Source organism: Pongo abelii, chromosome 3 (genome assembly GCF_028885655.2).
Source record: "Pongo abelii isolate AG06213 chromosome 3, NHGRI_mPonAbe1-v2.0_pri, whole genome shotgun sequence".
Taxonomy (NCBI): domain Eukaryota; kingdom Metazoa; phylum Chordata; class Mammalia; order Primates; family Hominidae; genus Pongo; species Pongo abelii.
Window position 1 is genome coordinate 116,454,106 of NC_071988.2, and position 12,229 is coordinate 116,466,334.

At 36.2% G+C, this 12,229-nt stretch overlaps 1 protein-coding gene across 2 annotated transcripts in view; it reads left to right on the forward strand.

The window, feature by feature from the left end:
- The window catches only part of BMPR1B (bone morphogenetic protein receptor type 1B), a 391,772-nt gene that overhangs the window by 243,029 nt on the left and 136,514 nt on the right, over positions 1 to 12,229 (forward strand). The window lies entirely within an intron of this gene.

Consider the following 12,229-nt stretch of genomic DNA (forward strand, 5'->3'; position numbering starts at 1 on the left):
GGTTCAAGCGATTCTCCTGCTTCAGCCTCATGAGTAGCTGGGACTACAGGTGTGTGCCACCATGCCCAGCTAATTTTTGTACTTTTAGTAGAGATAGGGTTTCACTATGTTGGCCAGGCTGGTCTCAAACTCAATATTTATATACTAATTGGTTACCTGGAATGATTTAAGAGGATAGTTTAATCTGCTCTGAAGAGATACACTTCATAAACATAGTTTGTGTTTGTGTACGTGTGGGGGAGTTCACATGTGAAGGTTTATAAAAAGACATCATTTGAAATTTTAATTTTTGTTATGCGTTTGCCCACCATGAAATATTTTGTTCTGTTTTCCTCTTTAACTCAAGGCAAACAGTTTTGCTTCCGTATAATATAGGACTTTTTCCTCCTTGAATCACTCTGCCCTTTGTTGATACATTGGTATGTCTTTGGTAACAATTCTGCTGTACTTCATTTTGTTTTATAGCCCTGCCCTAGAACATTTAAAATTAAATTACACCTTATAGTTGATAAGCAGGTTGTTCTTCTATTATTTGGAATATTATGCATCAGTATTTGTATTGTCTCAAAAGTCTTAAATAGGTTATTCATATTCCTCATTTTCCAATCATATTTATTTTCCTGCTTTAATGTAAAGATGATTATTACTGCACATTATATGGTTGAAACATAATTCAGTTATGGTTTTATATATTCCTCAGGTGAATATTTTCTTTTTCTCCATGTAAAATACATTTTTCTGAAGAGCTCTGTCTTTCTACTTCTCTCTATATCAATTTTAACTTCATCAGTAAATTAATGTATCATTATTCCCAGTAGTAGTTTAGCTTACTAACCTTGAAATTTATATCTGTGTTTATTGTCAGAGGCTTTTTGGCAAATTGATCTTGACAATAATAGAGAAAGAAAGCATGGTGACCTAGGACACAACATTCTACTGAAGTAATTCGCAGTTCTTTGAATGTGTAGAGTTTTTTTGTTGTTGTTTATTTGTTTTAAATGAGCCAAGATACAATGCATATAGTCTTTTGAGTTATTCATTAATACCTCACATGTAATTATTTTAAATTATTTTTGATAGAAACAGACAATTTAGAATGCTTTTTTTTCTTTAGCTATTACAATATAAAGTTGATTGGTACAGCTTGTAAAGCACAATGTGAGTTTAAAATATGTCTCCTGAAACCATGCGTTCTTAACTTGGGGAGCTGGTTTTGTGGTCAGCTTGAAGCTGTTCCCGTAGTGTATGTTCCGTCTAGTTAAAAGGAAATGTGATATTTGTGCTAACATGATTTCATTGTTAATAGTCCAAACTACTACTATAAATTGTAGAGGTAGAGAATCAATTTTAAAATTTTGGTTATATTTTAATAAAATATTTTTTGTGACACATATGTTTCTGTTTATTAGCTGTGTATTGCCAGTGGTATTAATTGATGGTATTAGAGCATACCTGAGATCAAATACTGGTTTAGAAATACCATAAGGCATGTAGAACACACAGATGGCCAATTGTACATTGGCCTCCTGTAAGGCCACTCATTTCTTAAATTTAGGGCAGTTCAACAAACAGGCTGACGTAGGATGACCTTTCAGACAGCCCACCCACCCAGCCAGGAGCCATACATGCTATCACTCCCCTCTGTGTTTCCCTCCACCCCTCCCGCTTCCCTTCCTGGTTACCCTCTTCCTTTCTTGATCCCTCTTCTTCCCGGCTCCCTCCTTTCTTTCCTAGTTTTTATTTTTCTTTTTTATCTTGTTCATAAATGTCAGTTGCATCTCAGCAAGTTTCTGTTATACCAAATTGTTAACTGATTTTTAAAAAAATTTCAACTTTTCCTTATCTTCTGTCTTCTGTCTGTTGCCCAATTATGTTAGAAAACTCTTTTTTTTGTGCATTTTGAAGAAAATCTTTCCAGTTGTAACAGAAACAGTAAATGCCTGGAAGCAAGAAAAACATGTGTTATAAAATGTAAAACTGCAATTAGCGTCTTTCACAATTTCCCTAAAGTCATTTACCCTCTCATTTTATAATTAATGGTAACTTTGTCAGCATGTCGTGGATATTTGTATATATGATAATAGTTTCCGCCGGGCACGATGGCTCATGTCTCTAATCTCAGCACTTTGGGAGGCTGAGGTGGGCGGATCACGAAGTCAGGAGTTCGAGACCAGCCTGGCCAACATGGTGAAACTTCGTCTCTACTAAAAATACAAAAACTAGCTGGGCGTGGTGGTAGGTGCCTGTAATCCCAGCTACTCGGGAGGCTGAGGCAGGAGTATCCTTTGAACCCGGGAGGAGGAGGTTGCAGTGAGCTGAGATTGCACCATTGCACCAAAGTTTTAATAGTCAGAAGGTAGGGCCGGGCGCGATGGCTCACACCTGTAATCCTAGCACTTTGGGAGACCGAGGCGGGTGGATCATGAGGTCAGGAGTACGAGACCAGCCTGGGCAACAGGGCGAGACTCCATTTCAAAAAAAGAAAAAAGTTTTATTTAATCCTTATAATAATTCTATGTGATGGCTATTATTATCCCTATTTTAAAGGTAAGGAAATGGAAATTCAGGAAGGTTAAATGACAATACTTAACGATTATGTAGGTTGGAAAGTAAGGGAGATAAGAAATCAAATACCTTCTGATTTTTTTTTTTTTTTTGAGATGGAGTCTTGCCCTGTCCCCCAGGCTGGAGTGCAATGGTGTGGTGATCTTGGCTCACTGCAACCTCCGTCTCCCAGGTTCAAGAGGTTCTCCTGCCTCGGCCTCCTGAGTAGCTGGGATTACAGGTGCACCACCACACCTGGCTAATTTTTTGTATCTTTAGTAGAGATTGTGTTTCACCATGTTGGCCAGGCTGGTCTCCTACTCCTGACTTCATGATCCACCCGCCTCAGCCTCCCAAAGTGCTGGCATTACAGGCGGGAGCCACTACGCCCAGCCCTGCCTTCCGATTCTTAGAACTTTACAGTATAGTATATGACTCTCTTTTAAAATAAGTAATTTTACTTTCCTACTCCTATACATGTCTAAAAGTTTGAGAAGTAGCGTAGCAATTCATAAGGCTTTCAGATTTACCAGGTGTCCAAACCAGAAAGCAGCAACTCTATTCCTACAAGGAAGACAAGAGTCTGTTGATATTTACAAATATTAATTAATTAATTAATTTTAATATATTATTCTCATGTCATTTTATATTTTTCTCACTTTTGTAACTCTACCAGGGTTTCTTTATACAACAACAGCAACAATACTTAATGAAAACATGTTCTTCCAAATAAATCCATGCTATACTCTGGAATGTTTTTTGAGGCAGGTCAGATTTTCAAGCTTTCTGATTTTAGTTAGACTCTAATAGACTTTTTCGTTAGTAATATCACACTATGATGGGATGAATTTTTAGAACACATCATTATAAAAATAGATGTTTTAAGTTATTTGTATATAGTTATTCTGTTAGCTTTTTACCTTTGCCTTGCTCTGCTTTTCAGGAACTCTATTAGGAATTACGTGAGACAGAAAATGATATTCAAAACAAATTCTATTTTTAATGTAGTTAGAAGAACCTTTTTTCAAGATTTGGCATAGAAGAAATAAAAGCTCTCAAAAAATAACCTTTAGAAATCATCTGTTGACTTTTTCGTGACTGTTCTAGTCCCATTATTTGTAAGATATAATTTAAGGTTCTTATAAATTATAACTCCTGTTGTAAAATGTTTTGCATTTTAAAAGCATTTTAAAACCTATTGCTTCTTTTCACCTTGCTCCTTCAAATGCTTTTAAACAAGAATATGCATTTTATACACAGAAAAATCAAGATGAAGTTAAGGGTGGGTGAAGATCCCAGAGTGAAAAGTCAAGTGTTTTGACTTGCCAGAATAGTTCTAAAGCTTGGTTATCTTAATTGCAATATATGAAAATGTAAAGAAATAAATACCTAATATGTTAACCCATACCAAACTCTATAGAAATAATCGGTGGTAGGTACAAGTCATTTAAGAAAAAAATTATGAGAGTGTTATTTAATATTAAGAAAATTTTATAAATTTAATTTAGTTGTTTTTGAAAACTGAGAAAAGAATTTAATATGATTATAGTGGCAGAACACCTGTATTGAGCTTGTGCAGTTATGTGGGAGTTTAGTTTGAGAGCCAATGAATTATCACATAAAAATTATTAATCAATATATAGGGTGGCAGTAATATTTTCCTGACTATTTTAATAAGCTGTGTTGGTATGTCAGTAAAGAGTTTATAAGGAATACAGGCCAGCTTAAGTAAACTATTGAATATCTGTCTCATACTGTATGGGGAAAAGTGATGACAGCGTGACTATGTAGAGTTATATAAACTATGTAAAAAGTCATAAAAATGTGAGTGGAGTGAATTTGTCAACTCGATTTTCTTTTCCCTTAACCACTCTACTTTCTACTTTCCTTCTCTCTCCATCTGTAATGCTATGCAGTAACTTCAGTTTTATGCTTCCATCCATGGCAGATATCATCAAGCAATCTAACATTTATTCTTATTGAGGTTCCAGTAAGTCTTGAGTCCAAGCTGCCACTACTACAGGGGGTTATCCACAAGGAAGGTGCAGATTGTTACTACTCACCTCATTCCGTAAGCAGAAGCAAATTCCGTATAGATGAAGGACTTAACTATGGCAGCCAATACTTTAAAATATTTAGAAAATAAATATTTTTATTTCTTTACCAAGACCAGAAATAGAGCAAATAATAAAGAAAAAAATTAATCAATTCAGCAACATTAAAATGAAAAATCAAAACTGTGTTCATCAAAGGACACAAAAAAGAATAAGAAAGACCCAAAATTGGTTTAGTATATAGAATTTATTAGAGATACCATGAATCAGTAAGAAAAGTAAATTTGGTAAATATAAAAATAGGAATTTCAAAAAGAGAAAATCCAAATAGTGAATAAACATATGAAACATGCTGAACCTCATTAACAGTTAAAGAACAAAATTAAAACTAGAGTGATGAGGGTTGGGCACAGTGGTTCATGCTTATAATCCCAGTGCTTTGGAAGGCTGAGACAGAAGGATCCCTTGAGCCCCGGAGTTGACGGTTGCAGTGAACTATGATCACTCCACTGCACTGTAGCCTAATTGACAGAATGAGACTCTCTGTCTCTGTTAGAAAAAAAAAGAGTGATGTATCATTTCATTTCATACCTACCATGTTGGTAAAAATATAAAAGTCTGAAAATAACAAATATTGGTGTGGATGTGAAGCAACAAGAACTCTCATTCACTGCTAATGGCGATGCAAATTGGTACAGCTGTATTGATAAATTGAAACCGAACATAAACATATTTTTCCGCAGCAATTCTACCCCTAGGTATATATCCTATAGAGATTTTTGCTTGTATGCCTCAGGAAATAGGTATGCAATTTTTTAATAGTAGTAGTATACATAGTAGGGAAACAAACAAATGAAACAAATCTGGAAACAACCCAAGAGAGAACAGAACTGATAAGTTGGAAAATATTTTATACAGTGGAATTAACATAACAATAAAAATGAATGCGCCCCAGCTACATTCATGAGCCTGCAGAATCCCCAAAACACAATTTTGGATGAAAAAAGCAAGTCACAAAAAATACATACAACATGATTCTCATTAAAATGATGTAGAGTTTCTTCTTCCTATCTCAGTAAGTTGAAGTTGGCTTTATGGAAGTGAGAAAATTTGATATTTAAGACACAGTTAAGGAGTATGTGGCAGGTTCGAACACCAGTTTTCAGGATACGCTTATTTTCTACTTTAATGGTTTATCTGAGGCGCGCTTCATAGTTTGATAAGTGGTTAAAATGGTGGGCTCTGAATTTAGAGATCCGGAGTTCTGAGCCTGCCTCCACCATCTAGTAACTGTGTGAACTGTAACAAACTAGTTAACTTCTCTGGGCCTCAGTGTCCTCATTTGTAAAGAAGGATCTTTCACTGAAGAGGAGTTCCTCTTTCAGTGTGGAGAATGATGAACTAAAGTTGAGAATCTAGCCAAAAGATGGCATAGTACAACCAAGTGAGACCAAATGAGAACATGAACTTAAGACAGGGGCAGAGGATTGCAAGACAAAGGAAACTTGAAAGATGTAAAAAGAGCATAAACCAAACAGATTTGGGGGACACAGAGAAGGAATAGCAACAGAACATCTCATGTTGTCTGACTTGGCTAATTGGCTAAATGCTGGTATGATTTATAAAAATAGAAGACATAGGACGGGCCCGTTTCAGGGTAAAGATGGGTACTTTACATTTCCTTGTGTAAGTACAATAATCTCAAACCCCTCAAATTAATCTCATCTTTCATATTGCTGTTATTCTGTACCTGCCACTGTGTCATTCCTGGAAGCTATTTCCATCCATTCCAGTGCATGGTTATTAATTGATGTGTGTTTTCTTATTACTGCTGGAATAGGTCCTTGCTTACCCTGAAGTTACACCCTTCTGGTTTAGTGAAACTTCATCCTCAGTTATCCAGTATTTTGGAACCATAACTCTTTAACAGCTTCATCATCTAGAGCCTGATTTTGGTTCTCCGTTCCCTCCTTTTGGTGTTCAGTGTCTTTTGCTCTCATAGTTGTCCTACTTCATTAAAAGAGAAATTTCGATAGTATTGCACTTCAAAGGAAATGGACCTGGGAGTCTCTGCTCCTTGGAAATTGCTTGGCCATATGAAAATTTGTTAGTTCTTCCCTTAGACTAGCTCTTTAAAACCAGGGTAGTATTGGAAGATCCTTGCTAGGCAACCAGGAAATCTGTTACCCTTTAATCCAGAGCAATGTTGTATCTTTATGTCTTATGATAAGAAGACCACTCAGGTGTTCAGTAATAGCTAAGAAAGATTTGTTTCAGGGTGAGTTTTGGTGTCCAAAAGGATCAAAATAGGTTGACAGATTCTCTCTCCTATTAGAAAGTGTTAGGGTCACTCCCATGAGGCATCGGGCCGTGGATATCAGCTTCATTTTTCATATGCTGGATATGTGCCTTATATTATTTAGGAATTGCATTTGGATGGAAGTAAAGAAACTGTAAATAATTGTAGAAAAAACTAGAAGTTTATTTCTTTTTTTGTCAAAAGCCTTTAATTTATATCAGTTGCTTTTTAATCCATACCTGATTTTGTTAACAAATTTGTTTTTTGTTTGTGTGTTTTATTAAACTTTTATTTTAGATTCGGGAGTACATGTGAAGGTTGGTTACACAGGTAAACTTGTGTCACCTTGGTTTGTTGTACAGATTATTTCATCCCCCAGAGATTAAGCCCAGTACCTAATAGTTATTTTTTCTGCTCCTCTCCCTCCTCCCACCCTCCACCCTCAGGTAGACCCCACTGTCTGTTGTTTCCTTCTATCATTTAGCTCCCGCTTATAAGTGAGAATATACAGTATTTGGTTTTCTGTCCCTGTGTTAGTTTGCTAAGAATAGTAGCCAGAGGTAGGCAATCAGGGATTATGAGACTGTTCCACAGAGCTCAGGGACCTAGTATCTCTCTCTTTTTTCTGCTCCGCCAGCCTAGCCTGTGGCTTCCATCTTCGGTGACACATATGGTTCATTGTGGCTGCTATCGCTCTAGCTGTCATGTCTAATTTCTAGGCAGCAGGAAAGAAGTGGCTGTGAGTGACAGACATATCCATATACCTCCTAGGCAAGTACCTTCCTTAAGCAGCAATTCAAAATGTTCCCCCTCTGGTTACATTTTATTAGCCAGCTTTTAATTAAATGGCTACCTCATGATCTTTTAGCTGGCTATATTACTACTCTGAAAAACCAGGAATCTGTTGCCAAGGAAAAAGAAAAGATGGGGTTGGGTGCAGTGGCTCACGCCTGTAATCCCAGTACTTTGAGAAGCTGAGGTGGGTGGATCGCCTGAGGTTGGGAGTTCAAGACCAGTCTGGCCAACATGGTGAAACCCTATCTCTACTAAAAATACAAAAATTAGGTGGGTGTGGTGGCACGCACCTGTCATCTCAACTACTTGGGAGACTAGGGAAGGAGAATCTCTTGAACCCTGGAGGCTGAGGTTGCAGTGAGCCAAGATCCCACCACTGCACTCCAGCCTGGGCAACAGCAAGACTCTGTGTCAAAAAAAAAAAAAAAAAAAAAAAAAACCAACAAAAAAAAGAAAGAAAGAAAAAGAAAAGATGAATATTAGGTGATAACTAGCCTGTCTTGCCTCATTTGTTCTACTTAAGATATTGATGGAACTATTTTATAGATAAGTGGGAAAAATGGACATTGCTCTTTAATCATAAATACAATGTGCAGATTCCCTGTTTTGAGATGTCCCATTTGAAATTCATTAGCCATTTAAAAATAAGTTTTGCCCTTTTTTTCCTTAACACATTAAGTTAAAATGCAGAGTTTCATACAATGGTTTCAATACCTATTTCCCTGAATATCTTAGACAATTAAGGAACTGAGGGATCAACTAACAAGGTTTCTGTCTAGATGTACAAGCATGTTTAGAACCTTATGTCTGTCAGAAGGAAGGTGTGTTTTTTAGTCAGAACCAGAAAGTGAGGCAGTATACAGTTTGTGAATTATTATTTCAATATGTTGTAATGTAATTAATGAAAGAGAAATTGATTCTTGATATATTTGAATGATTGATTTCTAATCTTAAGCATTTGTACTTAACCTTTGTGTACTTTGATATAAATGTACCTATGCTGCTGCTTATTAATACTGATTTTGAATTAATATTGGTATAGAGACAGTTATTTTTAATGTTTTCCAGCTGTGTAAATATACGTATTGCATAAACAAACTAAAATTAATCACAGAATTTACTGTGCTAGCAGCATTTACAACTTCATTGTGGACTCATGTTTTAAACATCTGTCCTTCATTTACTATATCTTAAATAGACTTTTATAACACAAGCAGAATTAGAAGTATTTACACAAAGATGATAAAATACAATAGTACTGAGAAGAAGAAACAAAATTTTGGAGAAGAGTTTCTTCATAATTAACACAGTTTGGGTTAGTAATTCTCGCTCCCTGAGAAACAAATAGGTGCCTATCCAAAATAAGGAAGAAATAATTTTTAAGAGAGTTCCTGAGAGACTAAACTTTTTAATACTTTAAAAAATGTTGAAAGCAAAATTTTTAAAGGGGCAATTTATGTTTTTTTAATGTTTTGTCTTATGTTAAAAATTATATAACTTTCTCATTAAATAACTAGTTTTTCAAATGAAAAAAAAAACATTATGTGCCCTTTAGTTAGGAGGCTGTACAAAGTAGAGACACAGATTTAGTAAATATGACTTTCAAAAGTTATTTGTCCCACAAACAGTGACTATATATCTGTCTAATTTGATTATGTAAAAGTTCTGGAATTTTATTTTTATGGTTAATTTTTTAGTTTGAGCCCTGCAAGACTAGTTCCTGATGTATTTTCTTCAACTGATGTTATTTTAGATAAAATTATTTTTATCTGATTTTCCATTGAGAAATCATGGACATTTGCTTCCTTGGCTGACTTACAGGTACAGGTCAGTACTAAAGGACCCACATGAATAGGCCTTACATATGAGACAGCTCACCCCATGCAGAGATGCCTCCCCAGGCTAGCTATTTGTACTCTGGAAAAGGCATGAGAAAACAGGTCCTAAGACTGCTCAGTTTCTCAGGATTTATACACTCATTGTTTTCTGTATACATGGGAGCAAACAGTGTCATTAAAGATGATTTAAAAAATTAGAAAACATAAACTTTCGGAATAGCACTACTGATACATGGAGTAGAAGAAAACAGCAATGGTAAAGAAGTGATGGATTAGAAAAGACATAATTGTTTGAAGTCATCAACCCACATTGAAGTCTAGATGTCTGTTTCACTTGTTATATAGTTGATATTTTATTATACTACTTATTATATATTTGCTTTATGTACATATGTATGTATCACTTTACCTAATTAGATTGTAGTCGTTTTGTGGAAACTACTGTCTTTTACTTTCAGGTTTTCCTGTAGCATCTAACATCACATGAGACACTTTGTCATCTTAAAATAAAGATGTTTATTACCCTAAAGCTAGATCCAAGTGGCACATTTGCTTAGTAGTGGTTTCTTGATACAGTGTTTTAAGGATTCGGGGCTAGGTCTGTGTCATTAGGGAAAATACAGTTTTACATTTAGTCAGGGAGCCTGTTTTGTTTATTACCGTTTATCTGGTGCTTAGAGTGGTTGTCTGACAGGTTTAAGTCCTAAATAATTGTTAAAAGAATGAATAAATGATTCTATAATAGTTGAGACAGCTAATAAGTACTGAACATATTTGCCGTTGTGTTAACTAAATCAACTGTAAAATCTTTTCTAATTCTAAATTCTGCTGTTAATATAAATATTTGTTGATTCAGCAAATATATCAGCATCCAAATTCAGAAGTTAGACTATCTTATATTTCATAGAATCCACCGAAGAATTGTAGATTCAAAGATATTAAGAATAATTAATAAAAGCAGTCTCTTCTAGGGTTTAACTACCATTATTTAAGAAACAATGAAAAAAGCCTGACCTGTTTAATTCGATGAATCAATTTCAATTTTGTTATGTCAAACTCCAACTAATATTAAATTAATTAATTGTGTAGAATTTTTCTTTGGTTTATATTGTAGCTTATACAGAGTGAAAGGCCACTAACCTGGCTGTGAAATAAGGCTTGGGCATGATTGCATTCTCTGTTTTATGTAGGGTAAGATGATGCAGAGACCTTTTATCTGACTTTATCATTATAATATCGGAATTCTAAAAGGGAACCTAATCTTCCTTTAATATCATCTGTTATATGTAAAGTGGATCCTTAGAAATTAAGTGATTAGATTCGTAGATTTTTACTATGAGGGTTAATTTACTACCAAGGTCCTGATTTCAAGATTCGGACCTTTTTGAGATGTCGTTATTTCCCAGTGACTAGTGGTTTAAAACACTCTGCTAAGAACGAAATGGTTCTGTACTTCACAGAATGTCATCTAGCAGGGCTATTGGGTGGAGTGGGAGTGTGGCTGTCCCTCCGTCCCAGAGGGTTCTATGATGCATGGGAAGAGGCAGCCAGAACAGTGGCTTGCAGGTGTGGTCCATGGACCCTTGGGAGGGGGTGTCTCTAAGAACCTTTAGGGCCTTTGTGAATTCAAAACTATTTTCATAAGAACACTAACATGTTATTTGCCCTTGCTCAGTGCTGACATTTGCTTCTGTGGTTTAGAAGCAGAGGCAGGTAAAATTGCTGCCACCTCAGCACCCATAAACATACAGGGTGTGCTGTATGCTGTTGTGATCTTCACTGACACAAACAAAAGAAAGAAAAGAAAAATGATCATTTAACTGAAAAATGTTCTCGACAAAGTAGTAAAAATTTTCAATCGTGTGAAATCTCATGCCTTTTTAATGTTCTTTGTGATGAAATAGAAATATCCTTGGTCCTGCTGCATACTGAAGGACAATGATTTTACTCAAGGAGTTGTTGCAGAACTAGTTCATTTATTTAACAGAACTTCTTTTTTTGATTGTTGTTGCCCAGTCTGGACTGCAGTGGTGCTGTCATAGCTCAGTATAGCTCCAACTCCTGGTCTCAAGGGATCTTCCTGCCTCAGTCTCCCAAGTAGCTGTGACTACAGGTGCACACCACCACACCAGACTCATTTTTTAATTTTTTTATAGAGATAGAGTCTCACTGTGTTGCCCAGGCTAGTCTCCAGCTCCTGACCTCAGGAGATCCTTTCACCTCTGCCTTCCAAAAGTGCTGGAATTACAGGCGTGAATCACCATGCCTAGCCTGGAACATCATTTTTTTTTTTTTTTTTTTTTTGAGACAGAGTCTCACTCTTGTCACCAGACTGGAGTGCAGTGGCACGGTCTCGTCTCACTGCAACCTCTGCTCTCAGGTTCAAGCGATTCTCCTGCCTCAGCCTCCCGAATAGCTGGGACTACAGGCACATGCCACCACGCCCAGCTCATTTTTGTATTTTTAGTGGAGACGGGGTTTCACCATGTTGGCCAGTATGGTCTTGATCTCTTGACTGTATGATCCGCCCGCCTTGGCTTCCCAAAGTGTTGGGATTACAGGCGTGAGCCACCGCGCCGGCTGGAACGTCATTTTAAATTGAAAATATGACAGACAGACAAACTAACAATTCAGACTTAGGTATTGAGTAGACGTTTTTGTCAAAATGAGTGAAGTGAACATATTACTTCAAGGCAGAT